This window comes from Chiloscyllium plagiosum, chromosome 7, assembly GCF_004010195.1.
Source record: "Chiloscyllium plagiosum isolate BGI_BamShark_2017 chromosome 7, ASM401019v2, whole genome shotgun sequence".
Taxonomy (NCBI): domain Eukaryota; kingdom Metazoa; phylum Chordata; class Chondrichthyes; order Orectolobiformes; family Hemiscylliidae; genus Chiloscyllium; species Chiloscyllium plagiosum.
Window position 1 is genome coordinate 36,482,559 of NC_057716.1, and position 9,598 is coordinate 36,492,156.

Consider the following 9,598-nt stretch of genomic DNA (forward strand, 5'->3'; position numbering starts at 1 on the left):
TTAGAGTAGAGTGAAAAGTGTATATGTCACCATTCTCTGGCAGCAACTTAGGTACTAGGTACACAATCTTAAGCATAAATTAGAAAATAAAGAAATAAAATTTAAAGATTAGCATTACGATCCTTCTTAGGTGCTTAGCCATGGGCCTGGATCTGGGCTTTTCCACCCCGAACGCTGAGACCATCACCAGGGCGAGTCCCCTCGCTGTGCCACCATCGCAGAAGCGTTTTGCCATTCTTCAGTACCATCTTGCCTTTACCAGCGACATCACACCATGAGACTGTGCTCGGACGATCTCACCACTCAACCACCGCTGAAGCTGTCAGGTGCTGTCCACAGTAAGTAAGGTAAGTAAGGAACTGCACAGCAGGTCAGGCCGCATCCAGGGAACAGGAGATTCGACATTTCGGGCACAGGCCCTTCTTCAGATTCATTCCTGAAGAAGGGCCTGTGCCCGAAACGTCAAATCTCCTGTTCCCTGGATGCTGCCTGACCTGCTGTGCTGTTCCAGCAATAAAGTTTCAACTTTGATCTCCAGCATCTGCAGACCTCACTTTCTCCTCCAAGTAAGGAACTGCGGCAATCCATGTCATGTCGATACACCTCTTAGGAGTTCCACGATTTTCCTTCATTCTGATACAGTTCCAAATCAGGATGGTGCCTGATTTGGAGGGGAATTTGAGGTGTTAGGTTTCCCATGTGACATGCCTTTGCTTCTAGGTGTTGCATGTTGCAAGTTTTGAAGTGACTGGCAAAGGATACTAGATGTATCCTTTGCTGTAATGTGTCTTGTAGAGATTTACATTTCAACAGAGCAGAGGGCCCATTTCTGAATACAAAGGAAATCAAAATTCTTATCATTAGACTCAGTTAAATTTGACTGATGGAATACCCTCTTGGTCATATCACAAAACACTCATGTTTCGGGCAAATGTGCCTTTGCACCACCTCTGGTATATTTCAAGTGAATCTGCACCTCCTAATTGAGGGTGTATTCTCATCTTGCGTTACTGATAGAAAAAGCACTTCAAAACAGTTTGGCAACAGAACAGAACATAACAAATTAGGAGCAGGAATAGAATATGTTTTTCAGCCTGCCTCCCATTCAATAAAATTCTCAGCTGATCTGATTGTGGCTGTGTCTCAGTTTTCCAGTCTGCTTCCTATACTCTTGACTTCCTTGCCAATCAACAACCTGTCTAACTCAGTCTTGAATATAAAGTCATACAGCATGAAAACAGACCCATCAGTCCAACTTGTCCATGCCAACCAGATACCCAGAATTAATCTAGTCCCATTTGCTAACATTGGGGCCATCTCCTTCCTATTCATGTACCCGTCCAAATGTTTTTTAAGTGTTGTAATTGTACCAGCCTCCACCACTTTCTCTGGCAATTTATTCCACGCACACACTACCCTCTGCGTGAAAAAGTTGGCCCTCAGTTCCCTTTTAAATCTTTCCCCTCTCACCTTAAACCTATGCCCTCTAAGTTTGGACTCTCCTACCTTGGGAAAAATAACATGAATGTTTACCCTATCCATGCCCCTCATGATTTTATAAATCTCTATAAGGTCACCCCTCAGCCTTTGACACTACAGGGAAACAAAGCCTCAGCCTATTCAGCCTCTCTCTAGTGCTCAAATCTTCCATACCCGACAACATCTTTATAAATCTTTTCTTAATCCTATCAACTTAAACAACATTTTTCCTATAGCAGGAAGACCAGAATTGAGTGTAGTATTCCAAAGTTACCTAACCAATGTCCTGCACAGCTGCAACATGATGTCCCAACTGCTACACTCAATGCACCGACCAATGAAGGCAAGCATACTGAATATTTTTAATGATCCAACCTTAACAGCATTTTGGAAAGAGAATTCCAAATACTAATGACTGTCTGAAAGGGAAAAAATATCCAATTCCACTCCATCGTAGTTAGGACAACCTTTAGTTTGAAACCATGTTCCTTAATTCTAGATTTGCAAGAGGAGAAATATCCTCTCAGCACTTAGCGTGGCAAGTTCCCTCAAAATTTTCTCTTCCAATAAGATCCCTCAGTTTTCTAAATTCCAGTGTATATACACCAAACACATGTTTAAACATGAATTGAAACATTCAAACTTAAATATTTTCGTAAGGTCCCTTAACTGTGTATACTTTGACAGCTGTCAAAAAGCAGGTAGTTAAAATAGTGGCACCTGAATGAGAGAATGCACTAAATGTGCAGCAATAAGCGCTGTTGGAAATATATATGTTTCAAGACAATTTGAAAAATTGGAAGATTATGAAATGGTTTGGACATTTTCTGGAATGAAAAGTGTACATCACGTGTTTTTATCAAAAAAATGAAGTCAGCAATTTTGTGTGTTCTGTAAGCCACCAGCTGATTAAAATAAATTAACTGACTTTGGGGAAGACAAGCAATGCTTTCAAGCAGATAAGAAATGGTGTTCATGGCACTTAATCACCAGAAGAGCTAATTTGGTAAAGACTAGGGGACTTTTTTGCTAATGGTTGTCCAGTGAACCGTCCTCGACTTAGTTTTCTGTTTCACTGACCTAATTCAGGTCAAAACCAATATATCCCAGAGGCTGAATGACTCTCTCCTGAAATTCATCATCGACTGATTGGAATCTGATTTATGTTTCAAATACCACTGTTCTGACTGCATCATAGAATCTGAAATACTGGACCATGACCACTTTCAGATGACCAGATCCAGGATGATTACAAACTGAACTAAACATCTTCCATTCGGCTACAGCTGTCAGCAACTCAATTTTGTTGACAGGAAACCCAGTGGACTGTGAGAATCAACACATTCTATCTATTTCTGGGTACATGGACATCAGGAATTGTTTTAGGGCTTTACCTTTATTGTTAAAAACCCATAATCTATGCAGAGATAATTGCCTTTTTCTGTGTTAATTCAGTGTGTCTGTGTTTTGGATTAAGGGGATATAACTTTAATTTGGATCATAACTTAAACATTTACTAGGGTTTGCTCCTTGATAATGTTTTGTCTCTAACAGGTTATTTTGAGTTCATTAAAGAAGCCTGGTGAAAATCTATTTTATTCTGGATAGTTGTCATCATCAGCAAACACTTGCTGATGAGCATGGTTGTCCACTTTCTCTATCACTGGTCAGGGGTTAGGTGAATCAGTGGAGGGATGATGAGCCCAATCCTAGAGCCATATCTCTGACCACATATTTGGTCAGTGTTTTGGGGAGGTGGAATGGCTTCTTGGTCTTCAGATCACTTGCATTCTTTCTCCAGTTCCTTTTCCCTATTTCCTCTGGCTGACAAAAGATTTAAAAGAACTGTCCCCCTTAATAAAGAGGTTCCAATAGATGGCAAAATATAAAAAACACATTCAGTTCTTTGTAAGAGCACTACTGGATATGAAAAAGAAAAATGCAAGGGACTCCTTCGGATCAGTTTCTTCTGAGCGAGGGTCTCCCAGGCATTAACGTTGATGTTCCGTTTCTTGAGGTAAGCCTTCAGACGGTCTTTGAAGTGCTTCCTTGGTCTTTTTCACATTCAAGTGCCTTCCTTCAGCTGGGTAAAGAAGATTTGCTTTGGCAGTTGGAACTCAAGCATTCTGAGCATGTGGCTGGCCCAGCAGAGTTGGTTTTAGATGGTCATGGCATTGTTGCTGATGCTATTAGCTGCTTCAAGGAGACTGATGTAAGTATGCCTGTCTTCCCAGTTGATGCAAAGAATTGGTCTCAAACAGCATTAATGGTGCTTCACCGGGGATTATCTTCTGGACAGTAGCACAGAAAAGATACAATTGGCCATTTTGAATTGCATTATTTTCAACATCCACTGATCCAGTTCCTTTAAGGAAGGTAGGATTAACATTTTTCCCATGATACATTTCTCATGTTACCAGAATCAAATTTACAGGGGATTGCCAATTTATGAAAACCTGATTTATAAATGGTCATCATTATGAGTGCGATCCCAAATGGGTGTAATTTTAAATACGTAGCATTCTAACATATGAATGGCTGCTTTGCCTTGTCCTCTTTTGGGTTCCAACTTGCGAACAAACCCCAGAAGGGAACTTGTTCACAACTCAGGGTCTGCTTGTGCTGTGTATTTCAAACATGCATCTGAACTAGCAGCTAGGCTGATGCTCAGCAAGACAGTATACTTCACTTTTAAAACCATGTCTCTGTACTATGGAGGAAATAATTCCAAACATTTTAAGTACTTATTTCTTTTTGAGTCTACACTGTTTTCTGATACCTATGACACAAGGATTATTCATTTGGATAACCATGACAAAAGAAGATTATTATTTTGATGAAATAATTTATTCTAGACAGTGTATATTTCAATTAGCTTAAATTCCATTTTTATCCATTGTATATCTGACTACTAGTAATTTTTAGTATTGAAATAGTAAGATCTGTTTGTCAACTTAAAGATTAAGGTGGATTCTGGCCACATGGTACAGGCTAAAGTCACATATGATTCCTGTGAAGTATACAATGCATATCCTGAAAGATTCATTTTTTTTGTTGTGACACAGTCTCCTGAACCTGGTCTATCTTTTCCATTTTCCTGTTCTGGTTCACGTAATGCAATTAATTTCCATGGAACATTGTGTTCATTGAACTTTAATGATTTTCCTTGCCTTCCAAAGATAAGCACATTGTCGGTCAACTTGCAACTCTAGTACCGCCTTGGCTCAGTAGATTACGCAAACAATCAAACAGTATATACAATGCTCATTTACTGCTTTGCTAGGTGCTCAGTCCAGGATCTGTTGGTAGAATGGAAGATTGAATTTAATAGTTGCAGCAAGGATAAATTATAATGTCTATATACCTATCTAAGTCAAATAATTGCTACTGCTGCAATTATTATGGGGCCAGATTTTAAAGTTACAATGAGGTTATTTGTGCTTGCTGTTATTTATGCACTAATTATGTGATAACTTCAGGTAGATTGTTTTCATTTAAAAAATATGCTGACTTCATAAATTATATTTAAGCACTTACAAAGGCCCAAAACAGTTTCATACACACTTTGCAGAAAATAGTGGAGTTTTGACATTCCTCATTAGGGCTTCAATCAAAAAGGCATTTTGCACAACAACCTCAAGTGGATTTTGTTTTTATTTCAGAAATATGCTTTGTTCATAAATTATCATAAAATTTGAAATTTCTCATCAGAAATTCAATTCAGTTACAACAAGATAGGCATTTTCTCAACATGAACATTAATTACAGAGACTAAAATAAAATTGCATTCCCTTGAAGGCTGTAAGAGTATTTCAAAATGTAACCAGCCCTCATTATATTTTAGCAGAAAGACCTATGATAGTGGTTTTTCCCCACTGCACCTTGGTGGCAGCTGCACCAAACTTGAATGCTTCCCTCAACACGTTGTCCTGGGTCTTGGAAGGTGCCAGTCTGCAACATTCAGACAAGGTCAACATTTTGCACAACAAGTTTCAGGAAGACCAAAGAGCATCTTTCACCGAGTTGATGGCCTTCCAGGTGTAGTTGATGTTTGTGTCCCAGGAAGCAGACTGTAGAGCGCAGAGTTGGAATAAACCTCAACAAAAAACACTGCATCTCTCTCCAGAGATGCATAAGCAATATTCCAGAAAGAAATGTGCGACAGTCTCCTCACCAGCACAGCTGCTTCGAGGGCAAACTGGTTTACGTGAAGGATCTGATAGGCAGTGCCCTTCTCACCATCAGCAAAGATACGGTCCATCTTTGATCTCCAAAGTGGCAGATGGCTTGGGTGTCTGCAGTGGTGCAGGCTGAGGGAATAGGCCAGACCTGCGCCACATACAGCAACATTGATTGTACCTCACACCTGTTGACCAGGTTTTTACCCATAACGGAGGAGGAGTGGTGCTCATATCTACCTAGTTTCTGCCTCACCATGACTGGAGGGAGGCAAATGTAATTCCTCTCTTCAAGAAAGGAAATAGGGGAATCCCCAGCAAGTATAGACCAGTCAGTCTCATGTCTGTTGTCTGCAAGGTATTAGAAAGGATTCTGAGGGATAGGATTTATGACCATCTGGAAGAGCATGTCTTGATTAAATGCAGTCAGCACGGCTTTGTGAGGGGCAGGTCATGCCTCACAAATCTTATTGAGTTCTTTGAGGATGTTACTAGACAAGTTGATGAGGGTCGAGTGGTGGATGTGTGTATATGGACTTCAGCATGGCATTTGATAAGGTTCCCCATGGTAGGCTCGTTCAGAAGGTCAGGAGGAATGGGATACAGGGAAATTAAGCTGTTTGGATACAAAATTGGCTGGTCGACAGAAGACAGCAAGTGGTAATGGAAGGTAACTATTCTGCCTGAAAGTCAGTGGTGAGTGGTGTTCCACAGGGCTCTGTTCTTGGACAGGCCTCTACTCTGTAATTTTTATTAATGACTTGGATGAGGAGATTGAAGGATGGGTTAGAAAGTTTGGAGATGACACAAAGGTTGGAGGTGTCATGACAGTATAGAGGACTGTTGTAGGCTGCAGTGTGACATTGACAGGATGCAGAGGTGGGCTGAGAGGTGGCAGATGGAGTTCAACCTGGATAAATGCAAAGTGATGCATTTTGGAAGGTCGAACTTGAAAGTTGAGTACAGGATTAAAGACAGGGTTCTTGGCAGTGTGGAGGAACAGCGAGACCTTAGTGTGTTAAGAAAGCATATGGTGTTTTGGCTTTCATTAACAGGGGGATTGAGTTTAAGAGCTGTGAGATCTTGTTGAAGCTCTATAAAACTCTGGTTAGACCACACTGTTCTGGTCGCTCTATTATAGGAAAGATGTGGATGCTTTGGAGAGGGTTCAGAGGAGGTTTACCAGGATGCTGCCTGGAATGGAGGGCTTATCTTACGAAGAGAGGTTGACTGAGCTCAGACTTATTTCTTTGGAAAAAAGAAGGAAGAGAGGGGACCTAATTGAGGTATACAAGATAATGAGAGGCATAGATAGAGTTGATAGCCAGAGACTTTTTCCCAGGGCAGAAATTGTTAACACGAGGGGTCAAAGTTTTAAGCTGTTTGGCGGAAAGTATAGAGGGGAGGTCAGAGGCAGGTTCTTTATGCAGAGAGTTGTGAGAGCATGAAATGTGTTGCCAGCAGCAGTTGTAGAAGCGAGGTCGTTGGGGATATTTGAGAGACTGCTGGACATGCATATGGTCACAGAAATTTGAGGGTTCATACATTAGGTTTACCTTACATGAGGATCAATGGTCGGCACAACATCGTGGGTTGAAGGGCCTGTTCTGTGCTGTACTGTTCTATGTTCTATGTTCTATGTTCTATATACCGCTCCTCAGTTTTGGCAATGTCCTGGCCTCTCCAAACCATCAAACTTCCAGATAATCTGTCCTGATGGTGAAGGGGATAAATAATTGCTCACATTTTTCCTGATGGATTCGAAGAGGGGTCCAATACAACGTACAAACAAGACAGTGGAGTGGGCAGCCCTGCCTGACTCCAGATTTGATTGAGCTGCTTTCTGGTTCCTGCTTGTTGATTGAGACAGCACGAACCATGGTGGTCCAGAACAGTCAGACCCAATTGGGGAAACTCATTTTGGGGAAAATGTCCCTTCTACATATGTGCAATGTCCTGTTAAAGGCCTTTTCCAGATCCTGGCTGATGAGGCAGGTGTCCATCTCCCTGCTCTGCACATAGGCAATTGTATCCCTGAGGAACATGAAGCTCTCCTGACCAGTACAGCACAGATTTGGTTGAGGTGAATCATTGATCCCAGAACAGACCTGACCCAATTGGCAATGATCTAAAACAAGATTTTGTAATCCACATCGTGCAGTGAGATCAGTTGCCAATTCTTTATTTCCTCTCCTCCTGAGGTTGTAGATGAGGGTAATGATACTCTTCCTCACAGATTCATACATGCTACCTGACAGAAGCATACTGTTGTACTTCTCCTGGCTAATCAAGTCTCTCAGAGCTGAATATAACTGGTTGGGAGTTTTATTCTTCTCAAAGGACTCATAGGCCTTGGTGTTACGACATTGAAGTGAATCCCTCTGTTAATTAAACCAAAGGTCTGGTAAAATTGACCTCGCCTCATAATCTGTTAAAATATGAGTGACAAAGAACTCCCAAATTCCATTATTTAAAGAGAATAACATCAATTTTTTTAACTATACAAGTGAACATTAAACAAATATGCAGAGGTGGGTTCTGCTGATGCTGAAGATTAAAGTCAAGCTTAGAGTAGTGCTGAAAAAGCACAGCAGATTAGGCAGCATCCGAGGAGCTAAAGGGCTTTTGCCTGAAATGACAATTTTCCTGCTCCTTGGATGCTGCCTGACCTGCTGTGCTTTTCTAGCACCACTCTAATCTTGACATTAAACAATTATGCACAACTCTAAGCCCCCTTTTCTCTTAACAGCTTATTATCTGCCTCCAACTCTATAACAATATGCTGTTTTAGTCAGACACTTATTAAAATTGCATCAACTTAGTTTCAAAACCACCAGCCGCTGTCGTCTTCTGTGTCTTTTTTCTTTCTACTGAAGAGCTCTTGGGTGGTTTTTACTGTGAATGTGTTTCATACGAAAAGATACCTTTGATAAAGAGTGTCCCCTAATTTCTTGGAGAGCAAGATGTTAGCTCTCCAAGTATTTCTGACTCAACTGCCATTGCTGTCTGACCAATTTTCAAAATGTCTGACCAATTTTCGAAAGGATGGCAGTTTGGCTCAGTGGTTAGCACTGCTGCCTCACAGTACCAGGCACCCAGGTTCGATTCCAACCTCGGGCAATTGTTTGTGTGGCTTTTGCACGTCCTCCCCATGTCTGCTTGGGTTTCCTCCCACAATCCAAAGATGTACAGGTTTGGTGCATTAGTCAGGGGTAAATGTAGAGTATTAGAGTCGGGGAATGGATGTGGTTGGGTTACTCTTTGGAGGGTCAATGTGGACTTGTTGGGCCAAAGGGCCTGTTTCCATGCTGTAGGGATTCCATTATTTCATGCCCTTCCAGCATTGGATTGTCTCATTTGTTCAATATTGACAAAACTAAAACTTCAAACTCAATTAGGCTTTAGTATTCAGAGGTATAATTTAAACTGGTTAAACTTGAATTGTTGTCAAAACAGCAACCAAAACTCAGGTATCCATTTCGCAGCCATATGTTACATATTTTCAATTTTCCAGTACACAGTGGGACTGCCATCTCGTCGTATACACAGGTGCTTGCAATCTCTCAGTTCAGAAATCATTCACTCTCTCGTAAACGCACAGTACATGCCTTCAACTTCATAACACTTGGTTATCTGGAAATAATGGCTAATCTCCTATGCACTGTCATCCAAGACCTGCATGATAAAGGACAGGAATGGCTGGGTGGATGTGCTTTCCATGGGCTACATGTCAAACTTCATGTAGGATTTGCTGATCCTCAGGCTGCCAGACTGAGATGATGTTACTGAGCTGTTTATTTGCTTTTGGCTACTGAGATCTGAAAGAAGAAATGTGAGCACATCTCATCCTGCTCCTGGAATGGAAGATTATCTTGGAAACCTCCAAGGCAGGGAGTGAGGCTTGTAGAATCTTCACCTCCTGGAAATCCTTTTGACATTAT